Below are 12,129 nucleotides of genomic sequence, written 5' to 3' on the forward strand. Positions count from 1 at the left end.
GAATCACTAAATCGTACACCTAAAAATAATATCACAATGTGTGTTAACTAGGATTTAAATAAAACTAGAAAAGAAAAGAAAAAGAATTATTGAATCCCTATATAGCACACCGGAAGCTAATTTACATTAAATATACTGGAATTTAACATTTTTACATGGATTTTACCATAAAAAATAAAGTCTCTAGGAATTCTTGTAAGAACCTACAGCAAATAAAGAAATATTTATACTATTTGCTAATACATGGTAATAAAACAGTGAGAATGGGATTCAAAGAGCTGAAAACCAAGAAACAGACACTTAAAAAAAAAAAAGAGAGAAAGGGGTGGGGGAGGGGGGAGGGGCAGAGAAAGGAAAAGAGAGAGAGAACCTTAAGCAGGCTCCATGCTAGCTTCAAGCCCGACACAGGGCTTGATCTCAAGAGTCTGAGATCATGACCTGAGCTGAAATCAGAAGGTGGATGCTTAAATATCTGAGCTACGCAGGTATCCCCCACCCCCCCACCCCCCGCCAAGAAACACACTCATAACCATAGAGAACCAACTGATGGTTACCAGAGGGGAAGTGGCTGAGGAATAGGTTAAATGGGAGCTGTTAAATGGCCTCCTGATGTGATGAGCACCAGATGTTCTATGGAACTGTGGAATCACTAAATTCTATACCTGAAACTAATATTACACTGTATGTTACCTAACTGGAATTTCAATAAAAACTTAGAAAGGAAAAAAGATCAACAAGAACCTATAACATTTGAAATATGACCCACTTTTTTATCACCCACTCAACTCATTGCAACAGAAACTCCAATGCTAGTAGGTGCAGAAAATATGAACTATTGAGTAGACTCAAGATGAAAAAGAAAATCTGCATAGGTAAGTAGAAGACCTGTTTCATCTGATCCTAGGAATTCAGCTAGATAGCTATCAAATCATTCTGAACACCTGATAACTCATCTGGTGATCTAAGAAAATAGCTGCAACTCTACAAAAGTGACAACTTTCTGCAACGCCGAAGGTGCAGAGAGGTGAATCTGAGGTGATACATGAGAAGATAAACCCCAGGGGTAGGCAGCTTCTGGCAGCCAGCTGCTGAAAAGTGGTAGGGTAGCAGAGCACAAAATCAGAACTTTTTGAAGTCTGCTCTGGTGAGGGATCTCCTGGCCTGAGAGCTGCTCAGGTGGTGAAGCAGGGGCGGAATCCTAGGTGGGGTCATAGACTCCTTGGGGGTCACAGGAAGACTGGGGATGCCCTAGTGTGAAGGAGTTCCGGGGCATAGGTGTGGGGGAAACTGGGCACAATCAGCAAGTCCAGAAGCGGGCCGGCAGCTCAGGGTGGCCATAAACCACGAACCCTGCACAGAATGCATGCCCAATCTCCAAGCAGGGGCCCAACAAGTAGCAGAACCAGTGAGATGCCCTTCCCTCCCCCAGGAGGAGTAGCATGTATGGGAGCGCCATGGGAGTCTGCGTGGTTTGGAGACTCAAAACAGGGGTCATGTGCCTGAGATAGAAACAGTCACAGTCTGGGTGAACACAGAGTGTGGACAGGGACCAGGGAGACAGGAGTGAGTGTATGCTTTTCCCTGAGGGCGCACTGAACAGTGGGCTCATGAGCTCTTGGCTCCAGGGCTGGAGACTGGGAGGCCACCATTTGCACGTCCATCCCCTGAAGCTGTGCAGAGAGCCTTCAGGGAACAAAAGCCACCTAGAGCAATCCTGAGCACATGACTTAGCCTGGCCCCCTGGCAAGGGTTCTGGGCCAAAGACACCTGAGAATCAGTGCAACGAGCCCCTCCCCCCAGAAGTTCAGCAGGAACATCCAGCCGAGATCAAGTCTACCAAACACTGAGACCTGCAAAACGCAGGCACTAGGGGAATACAGCATATAGAATGCACGGTTGTATTTTTATCTCCCCCCTACTATTATTTAGTCTTTCAATTTTATTTTTCCTCTATTTTTCTCAACCAATTTGTTATTTTATCAACTTTTTAAAAATCTTTTTTTAATTTTCATTTTTACGGTTAGTTCCATTCTACCCTTTCATTGTATTTAATTTTATCCTGTATATATATATATATATATATATATATATATACACACATATATACGTATACATATATATCCTTTGTGTGTGTGTGTGTGTGTGTGTATGTGTATATATATATATATATATATATATATATATATATATACAGGATTTTTTTTCCTTTCTTTAAAATTTTGGGATGCACTTTCTTCTAATAGACAGAAATACACCCAGACTCTAGTGTATGGCTGTATTCTCTTCACCTGTCTGATCATATTCACTCTTTTTGTTTTGTTTCGTTATTCTTTTATTTTATTTTTCCTGTTTTGTTAAAGTCTTCCTTAAGTTTCATTTTTACACTTACATGTTCAAGGGATTAACTTTATTTTTCATTCCCTTGCAATTTTGAGATACAAAACCCAACCAAAATATAGTCAGGATACCCTGCATTGCTCCTTTCTGTTCAGCTTTCTGTTTATTCCTTCCCTTTCTTTGTCTTTTAATTTTTATTGTTACATTCTATCCTTTCATTGTATTTAATTCTTTTCGTGATATGTTTTCCTTTCCTTAGAAGTCTGGGATCTAGTTTTCTAACAAATGGACCAATATACACAGAGGATCTAGTGCTTTTTTCTATTCTGTTCACCTCTGTGGTTATTTTCTCTCTCTCTCTCTCTGTCTCTCTCTCTCTCGGTTCAGGGTCTCTTCTGATTTGTTTTGTGTCTATTTCTCTGAGGTTGTTCTTGCCATTTTAGTATTTTAACCCTCATGTATCTATTCTTCTCTGGGTAGAACAAGAACATGGAAAAACTCACCTCAAAAAAGAGAACAAGAGGGGCACCTGGGTGGCTCAGTTGGTTTAGCATCTGCTTTTGGCCCAGGTCATGATCCCAGAGTCCAAGGATCGAGACCTGTGTCAGGCTCCCTGCTCAGTAGAGAGCCTGCTTCAACTTCTCCCCACTGCTCATGCTCTCTGTCACTATCTCTGTCTCTCTCTCTTTCTATCTCTCTCTCTCAAGTAAATACATAAAATCTCTTTAAAAAAAAAAGGAAGAGGAAGAAAAAAGAGAATAAGAAGCAGCACTGACTGTCAGGCCCTAATCAATATGAACATAAGTAAGATATTGGACCTAAAGTTCAGAATGATGTTTATAAAGATACTAGTGGGGCTTGCAAAAGCATGCAAGACACTACAGAACCCCTTTCTGGAGAAATAAAAGAACTGAGATCCAATCAAGTCGAAATTAAAAAGGCTATTAATGAGATGCAATCAAAAATGGAGTCTTCAACTGCTAGGATAAATGAGGCAGAAGAGAGAAATACTGATCTAGGAGATAAAATGATGGAGAATAGAGTCCCTGAGGAAAAGAGGGATAAACAAGTACTGGATCAGCAGGGGAGAGTTCGAGAGATAAGTGATGCCACAAAGCAAAACAGTATTAGAAACACTGGAATCCCAGAAGAGCCGGAAAGAGAGAGGGGCAAAAGGTATATTGGAGAAAATTATAGCAGAGAACCTCCCTAATGTGGAGAAAGAATGAGGTATCTAAGTTCAAGAGTCATAGAGAATCCCCTCAAAATCAATAAAAATAGGTCAACAGCCTGACCTATAATAGAGAAACTTACAAATCTCAGAGACCAAGAGAAAACCCTGAAAGCAGCTCAGGACAAGAGGTCTGTAACCTGCAAGGGTAGAAACATTAGACTGGCAACAGACCTATGCACAGAGACCTGTGAGGCCAGAAAGAACTGGCATGATATATTCAAGGTGTGAGATGAGAAAAATATGCAGCAGCTAAGATCTCGATCAAAATAAAAGGAGAGAGAAAAAGTTTCCAGAAACTAAAAGTTTTTGTGATCACCAAACTTGCCCTACAAGAAGTATTTTAAAAGATCCTTTAAGCAAAGAACAAGCCCCAAAGTCACGTAGGCCAAAAGGGAACAGAAACCATATACAGAAACAGTAACGTTACAAGTAACACTATGGCACTAATTTCATATCTTTCAACAGTTGCCCTGAATGTGAAGGGACTAAATGCCCCAATCAAAAGAAACAGGTATCAGACTGGACAAAAGAGCAAGCCTCATTGATATGCTGTCAACAAGAGCCTCATTTTAGACCTAAAAGTACCTCCGGATTGAAAATGAGGGGGTGGAGAACTATTTATCATGCTAATGGACATCAAAAGAAAACCGAGGTAGCAATCTTTATAGCTGACAAATTAGATTTTAAACCAAAGATGTTAATAGGAGATGAGAAAGGACAGTAATATCCTAATTTTTTATACCACATCATGATTAAAAAGTCTATGCAATAAGATCTAACAACTGTAATATTGATATCCCTAACACGGCAGCAGCCAGTTGCACAAGCCAATTAATAGCAAAGTTAAGGAAACACAACACCTATAATCACAATAATAGTAGAGGACTTTAACACCCCCCTCACTGCAACAGACAGATGGATCATCTAAGCAGAAGACCAACAAGGAAACAAGGGCTTTAAATGACACGTTGGACCAGATGGACTTAACAGATCTATTTAGAACATTTCATCCTAAAGGAACAGAATACATTCTTCTCAAGTGCACATGAAACATTCTCCAAAATAGATCACATAAAGGGTCACAAATGAGGTCTCAACCAGTACCAAAAGATTGGGATCATTCCCTGGATATTTTCACAAAACAATGCTTTGAAACTGGACCTCAGTCACAAGAGGAAACTTGAACTCAAATACGTGAAGGCTAAAGAGCATCCTACTAAAATAACGATTGGGCCAATCAGGAAATTAGAGATTAAAAAAAACTCCGTGGAAATAAACGCAAAAGAAAACACAACTGTTCAAAGCCTGTGAGATGTGGCAAAGGGCGGCTCTTAGAGGGAAGTATAGAGCAATACAAGCCTTTCTCAAGAAACTAGAAGTTTCAAATACACAACCGAATCTTATCCTGAAAAGGGAAATAACACAAATCAAACCTAAACCCAGCAGAAGAAGAATAACAAAGATTAGAGCAGAAATCAATGTACTAGAAACCTAAGAACAGTAGAACAGATCAACAAAACCAAGCTGGTATCGAATGAACTAATCAGATCAATAAACCCCTGGCCAGACTTATCCAAAAGAAAAGAGAATGGACCCATATGAAAAAAAAAAAATCAAGAATGAAAGCGGAGGGATCACAACCAACACCAAAGAAACACACACAATTATAACAGCATATTATGAGGAACTATATGCCAACAAATTGGGCAATCTGAAAGAAATGGATGCATCCCTCGAGAAGTATATACGACCAAAACTGAAAAAGGAAGAAATAGAAAAACTGAAGAGCCATAACCACAAAGGAAATAAAAAACCCCCCAACAATCAAGAGTCCAGGGCCAGATGGCTTCCCAGAGGAATTCTACCAAACATTTAAAGAAAAATTAATATCTATTCTTCTGAAGCTATTTCCAAAAATAGAAATGGAAGGAAAACTTCTAAACTCTTTCTATGAGGGATCCCAAAACCAGACAAAGACCACACTAAGAAAGGAGAATTCTAGAACAATATCCCTGATGGAACATGGATGCCAAAATTCTCACCAAGATACTAGGATCCAATAGTACATTAAAAGGATTATTCCCCACGACCAAGTGCGATTTATTCCTCGCCTACAGGGATGGCTCAACATCTGCAAATCAATCAAAGTGATACACCACATTAATAAAAGAAAGAACAAGAATCATATGATCCTCTCAATAGATGCAGAAAAAGCATTTGACAAAGTACAGTCCTCCTTCTGATTACACTGTTCACAGTGTAGGGATGGAGGGAACAGACCTCAGTATTATAAAAGCCATGTATAAAACCCAAAGGCAACAATCATTCTCCATGGGGAAGAACCGAGAGCTTTTTCCCTAAGGTCAGGAACATGGCAGGGATGCCCGCTATCACCACTGCTGTTCAACATAGTACTAGAAGTCCTAGCCTCAGCAATCAGACAACAAAAAGAAATATAAGGCATCTAAATCAGCAAGGAAAATGTCAAAGTTTCAGTCTTTGCAGACAACATGATACTCTATGTGGAAAGCCCAAAAGACCCCACCCCAACATTGCTAGAACTCATACAGGAATTGGGCAAAGTGGCAGGATATAATATCAATGCACAGAAATCAGTTGCATTTTTAGACACTAACAATGAGACAGCAAAAAAGAGGATTTAAGGAGTCAATCCCATTTGTAATTGCACTCGAAATCATGAGATGCCTCGGAATAAACCTAGCCAAAGAGGCAAAAGACCTGTACTCAGAGGACTAGAGAACTCCCATGAAAGAAACTGAGGAAGACAGAGAAATGGAAAAAGGTTCCACGCTCATAGGCTGGAAGAACAAATATTGTTAAAATGTCTATGCTACCTAGAGTAATCTATACATTCCATGCAGTCCCTATCAAAATACCATCCACTTTTTTCGCAGAGCTGGGACCAATAATCCTAAAATTTGGACGGAACCAGCAAAGACCCCAAATAGCCAAACGACTCTTGAAAAGGAAAACCAAAGCTGGGGCCATCACAATTTCAGACTTTAAGCTCTGTTACAGAGCTGTAATCATCAAGACAATATGGTGATCAGACACAGAGATCAAAAGAACAGAATAGAGAACCCAGAAATGGACCCTCGACTCTATGGTTAACTAATCTTTGACAGAGCAGGAAAGGATATCCAATGGTAACAGTCTCTTCAACAAGTGGTTTTGAGAATATTGGACAGCCACATGCAAAAGAATGAAACTGGACCATTTTCTTACACCACACACACAAATAGAAAGACCTAAATGCGAGACAGGAAACCATCAAAATCCTGGAGGAAAAATGCATGCAGAAATCTCTTTGACCGTGGCTGCAGCTCTGGCCTGACCGCTCTCCAAGGGCAAGGGAAACAAAGGCAAAAATGAACTATTGGGACTTCATCAAGATAGAAACAAACAAACAAAACTTTTGCACAGCAAAGGACTCCGTGGACAAAACCCAAAAGACAGCCTACAGGATAGGACAAGATATTTGCAAATGTCTTATCAGATAAAGGGCTAGTATCCAAAATCTATAAAGAATGTATCAAACTCAAGGCCCAAAGAATAAAGAATCCAATCAAGAAATGGGCAGAAGACAGGAACAGACATTTCTCCAAAGAAGACATACAAATGGCCAACGGACACATGACAAATGCTCCACATCACCAGCCATCAGGGAGATTCACGTCAAAATCACAATGAGATACCACTTCACACGGGTCAGAAGGCCTAATTAACAAGTCAAGAAACAACACATGTTGGCAAGGATGCAGAAGAAGGAGAACCCTCTTGTGGTGGGAATGTAAGCCAGTGCAGCCACTCTCGAAAACGGTTGGAGGTTCCTCAAAAAGGTGAAATAGAGCCACTCTATGACCCAGCAATTGCAATACTGGGTATTTACCCAAAAGTTACAAATGTAGTGAATAAAGGGACACTTGTACTCGGATATTTATAGCAGTGATGGCCACAATAGCCAAACTATAGAAAGAGCTGAGACGTTCACCAAGATGGATGGACAAAGATGTGGTGTATATATACAACGGACTATACCACTCAGCCATCACAAAAATGCAATCTTGCCATTTGCAATGATGTGGATAGAACTAGAGGATATTATACTAAGTGAAATATGTCCATCAGAGAAAGGTAATTATCTTATGACCTCACTCATATGTGTTATTTAAGAAACAAAACAGAGGAACATAGGAGAAGAGCGGAAAAAAATTATTAAACAAGACAAAATCAGAGCGGAGAAAAGCCATGAGACTTTTCATCATAGGAAACAAACTGCAGGTCACTGGAGGGGAAGTGGGTGGGGGAATGGGGTGCCTGGGTGATGGACATTGAGGAGGGCATGTGGTATAATGAGCACTGGGTATTGTGTAAGACTGATGAATCACAGACTTCTTCCTCTGAAACCAATAATACATTAGATGTTAATTAATTGGACTTAGATAAAATTAACATCAGAAACAAAAGTCCTCAACAAAATGCAAGGAAGCCAAGCCAAATGCAAGGTGTATGCAAAAGAAATCATACACCAAGGAAAACTGGGATTTATCCCAGGAATGCAAAAGGTGCTTTAACAGTTCAAAACCAATTATTACTACACCCTATACCAAGAGATTGAAAAACAAAGACCGCATGATTATCTCAATAAATGCAGAAAATCATTACAAAGTCCAATACCCTTGTGATAAAAATACTCAGTAAACTACTAATAGAAATGAACCTCCTCAAATGGATAAAAGGCATCTGCAAAAACCCCACTGCTGACGGCATACTTTATGGTTAAGACTAAATGCTTTCTTTCTAAGACAACAAAGGAGAATAGGACATCGATTAGGACATGCACCCTCAACGCGTCTCTTCAACAGTTGTACTGAAGGTTCAAACCAAATGACTAGCCAAGAAAATAAGATAAAGAAATCCACGTTGGAAAGGAAGACATCGCACTATATCAATGGAGAGGTGACAGGATCCTATGTAGAGAAAAACCCTGAGAATTCACTAGAAAATATACTATACACAAGTGCAATAGACAATCCAGAATGAAATTAAGAAAACAATCCCCACTATAGCACCATCAAAAGAACAAAATGCCTCATCAATTTCACAAGGAAAGGGTAAAGTCTGTACTGGGGAAACTACAAAACATTGCAGGAAGATACTTTAAAATTTCTAAAAGGAAGACACCTCATATTCATGGATGTAAACAACATTGTTGTAATAGTAATTCTCCACAAATTGATACACAGTCCAACACCATCTCCTTCGCTATCACAATCCCAGCAGACCCTTTTACAATGGATTGACAAGCCAGTCTCAAATTTGTATAGATATTTCAAGGGACCTAAAAGTAGTCCAACAACCTTTATATAACTTTGAATGAAAATGGAGGAATTACACTGATTGATTTTAAAAATAACTACACTGCACCGGGTATTGTCTGTAAGTGATGAGTCACTACGTCCTACACGTGAAACTAATATTACACTGTATGTTGACTAACTGGAATTTAAATAAAAAGTCGGAAGAGAAAACTAATGATAAATTACAGTAACACAGGCACAGAGATAAGCATATGGAGCCACAGAATAGATTTTAGAACCAGGAATATTCTCACACACTGATGGCTGATGCATTTTTGACAAGGAAATGAACACTCTTTTAAATCTCTCAAGCCATATGCAAAAACTACTCAAAATGGACCAAACATCTAAATGAAGAAGGAAGGCACAAGTAGTGACAACAGGGAACAGCAATTTGAAAAGACGCAAAACGTCTATGAAACGGGTTTCAGTTCTGCTGCTGCTCCAGCTGAGCTGTTCCTTCAGCTCCGGGAGTCGTCCCGGAAAGGTGCTGCTGTGGCCACGGAATACAGCCACGGGATCAGTATAAAGGCCTTCCTGGATGAACTTGTCCAGAGGGGTCGTGAAGTGACTGTTCTGACATCTTCAGCTTCCATTCTTCTTGGTCCCGACAAACAACCTGCTAGTAAGTTGGAGACATACCCTACATCTTTGGCGACGAAGGATACTGAGGTTACTATGACGCAACTGGCCAATAGATGGACACGTGATCTCCCCAAACATACATTTTGGCCCCTTTTTGCACTAATGCCAGAAACCCTTTGGAAATGTGCTGGTTGTCTTGATAAACTGTACAGATGCGTCTTTAAACGAGAACCTCATGACAAAACGACAAGGATCAGAGTTCAAGGTCATTCCTGCAGAGGCGGTCGGACCCAGCGTGAGCTGTGGCTGAGCTCCTGAGAATACCTCTAGTGTACAGTCTCCGGTTCTCTGCAGGCTACGCGTTTGAGAAACACCGTGGAGGACTTCCTCTCCCTCCCTCCTAGTAGCTCTTATTCGGTCAGAATTAACTGATCAAATGACATTCATGGAGAGAGTGAAAATACGTGCTCTACGTGCTTTATTTTGACTTTTGTTTCCAAACATTTAATGAGAGGAGTTGGGATCAACCTAAGACAGTGAAGTCTTAGGGAAGTCATGGTTTTTATTCTTTTTCTATTTAAATATTTTACTTATTTATTTGAGAGAGAGAGAGAGAGAGAGCGCCCAAGCATGGGGAGCAGCAGGCCAAGGGAGAGGGAGAAGCAGGCTCCCTGCTGAGCAAGGAGCCCGATGCTGGACTCAATCCCAGGAGCCTGGGATTATGACCTGAGCCAAAGGCAGACGCTTAACCCATTGAGCCACCCAGGCTCTCCTCAGTCATGTCTTTAATTGGTAGCATGAAATCTTAATTCTCCTAGTGCCTAGGAAGGTGACTTTGTACAACCTCAACGGAAATTGTCTTTTATAAGTCAAATGATGGAATGAAAATATGAAGTGATCTCTCAAGCTCACAAATACTATGGAATGCTTAAATTATAAGGTCAGGTAGAATCCTGTGGTCCGTTGCTAATACAAAACGCTCCCAAGAAGTATAACCTACAAATGGAAACTAATGTGAATCTAATATCATTAGGGTGCAATTATACTTTTTAAAACGATTGTATGTATGTATGTGTGTATTTAAGCAGGGGGTGGGCAGAGACACAATGAGGAAGAGAGAATCCCAATCAGACTTCCTGCTGAGGGTAGGATCCTACTGGGGGGAATGACCTCACAACACTGAGATCATGACCTGTGCTGAAATTGGGACTGGAACACTTAAATGACTGAACCACCCAGGCACCCCTGGGTAGAATTCTACTTTTGAAGAAGTCTCTGGACACCATACAGTCCACAAGGTCAACATTTGAAAACTTTTTCTTTATTCTATTTTTTTAAAAAGCTTTTAGAGAAGCTGTAGAACAATGAGAAAGAATGAGAAAGCATACTCTTTGTATTGGAAGGATTAATCATTATTTTCCAGAGAGAAAATAAGAAATAATGAATTTAAAACAGAGAGACCAAAAGGAAACGAAACGAAACCAAAAAGGTACGTGTAGTTTTGATAAGATATCCAGGAAATTTTGGCTCCTTTCTATTTCTTTCTCTTCTTTCTTTGTTTCTTCTTTCCCTCTTTTGGTAGGAGAGTGCGTTGAGCAATGAGGAATTATTCTAGCATACAAAGTAGTAAATATTCTTAAATTGGCAAGGATCCGGGACTACAAGCCAGAATAATTACAAAACAATTCCAGTAGAACACGGCTTTGCCAAGAGCTTTATATAGTCTGAATTGAGCTACTCAGGAGGGTGACCACATCTCTGCTAAGCCCTGCTGTACCTCTCCCACTGTGGTGCAAGTGGTACCCTGGGCACTCACTGTGGGGATGACCAGGGCCCCTCCCCTCACTGCCACTAATGCATAGCACATTCTAATGAGACACTAATTACACAATATGATTTCAGGGCAAAAGATGTCATACTTAAGGAAGACAAAAATATGGTCATTGAAGTAAGTTACTATATATTTCTGGAGTGTCAATAGGAATCCAGAGCTACTTTATGCAAATTCCAAAAGTAGAACCAGATTCATGTACGACAGTACATCTTAACCTCTAATCCTTAAAGAGCATTTTAAGAGGAGAGCTTGGGAAATGCTGACAAAGTTTAAGGTTAGGTATAGATGATGAAGCTAAGAGAAAAAGGATATAACGTCATCTCAATCACAATATGATTTTTTTTGGTGCTCACAGTCAAAGAGATAAAATACCAATGACTAAAGAAAAGCAACTTTTCAGAAAACCTGCCTAGACTAAACACAAGTAGTTTAATAGGACTATAATAATAAAGAAGTAAAGGTGAGTTCATATCCTGCTGTGTGGCCTCCTTTAAGGAATCTATGTTAGTCATGATAACATTATAAAGAATCCAGGTATAATCCAACACATCTAAGAGCATTTCCTCCTTGACACTGCATACTGGCTCTCCTTTGTTTCTTGCTTGTACATACAAACACACACATCCACATAGAAACGCACACTCATTTGTACAAATATACTGATAAAGGAAATCAATCTCATATCAATTGTATACTCCAAAGGAAAGAGGGATTAGATCTATTATAAATAACACTGATGAAAAGGGGATGGAGGCTCC

At 39.9% G+C, this 12,129-nt stretch overlaps 1 protein-coding gene across 5 annotated transcripts in view; it reads left to right on the forward strand.

The window, feature by feature from the left end:
• The first annotated feature begins 9,896 nt into the window (after positions 1-9,896).
• The window catches only part of LOC144283733 (UDP-glucuronosyltransferase 2A3-like), a 34,920-nt gene continuing 32,687 nt past the window's right edge, over positions 9,897-12,129 (forward strand). For 2 of the 5 annotated variants that reach the window (XM_077848226.1, XM_077848228.1), the window contains exon 1: positions 9,901-11,026. The gene's annotated coding sequence lies outside the window, so the exon portion shown is untranslated. Of the gene's footprint in view, positions 11,027-12,129 lie in introns of all 5 variants that reach the window. The other 3 variants (XM_077848227.1, XM_077848229.1, XM_077848231.1) reach the window with 3 other exon arrangements.

The sequence above is a fragment of the Canis aureus genome, chromosome 14 (assembly GCF_053574225.1).
Source record: "Canis aureus isolate CA01 chromosome 14, VMU_Caureus_v.1.0, whole genome shotgun sequence".
In the NCBI taxonomy this organism is placed as follows: Eukaryota; Metazoa; Chordata; class Mammalia; order Carnivora; family Canidae; genus Canis; species Canis aureus.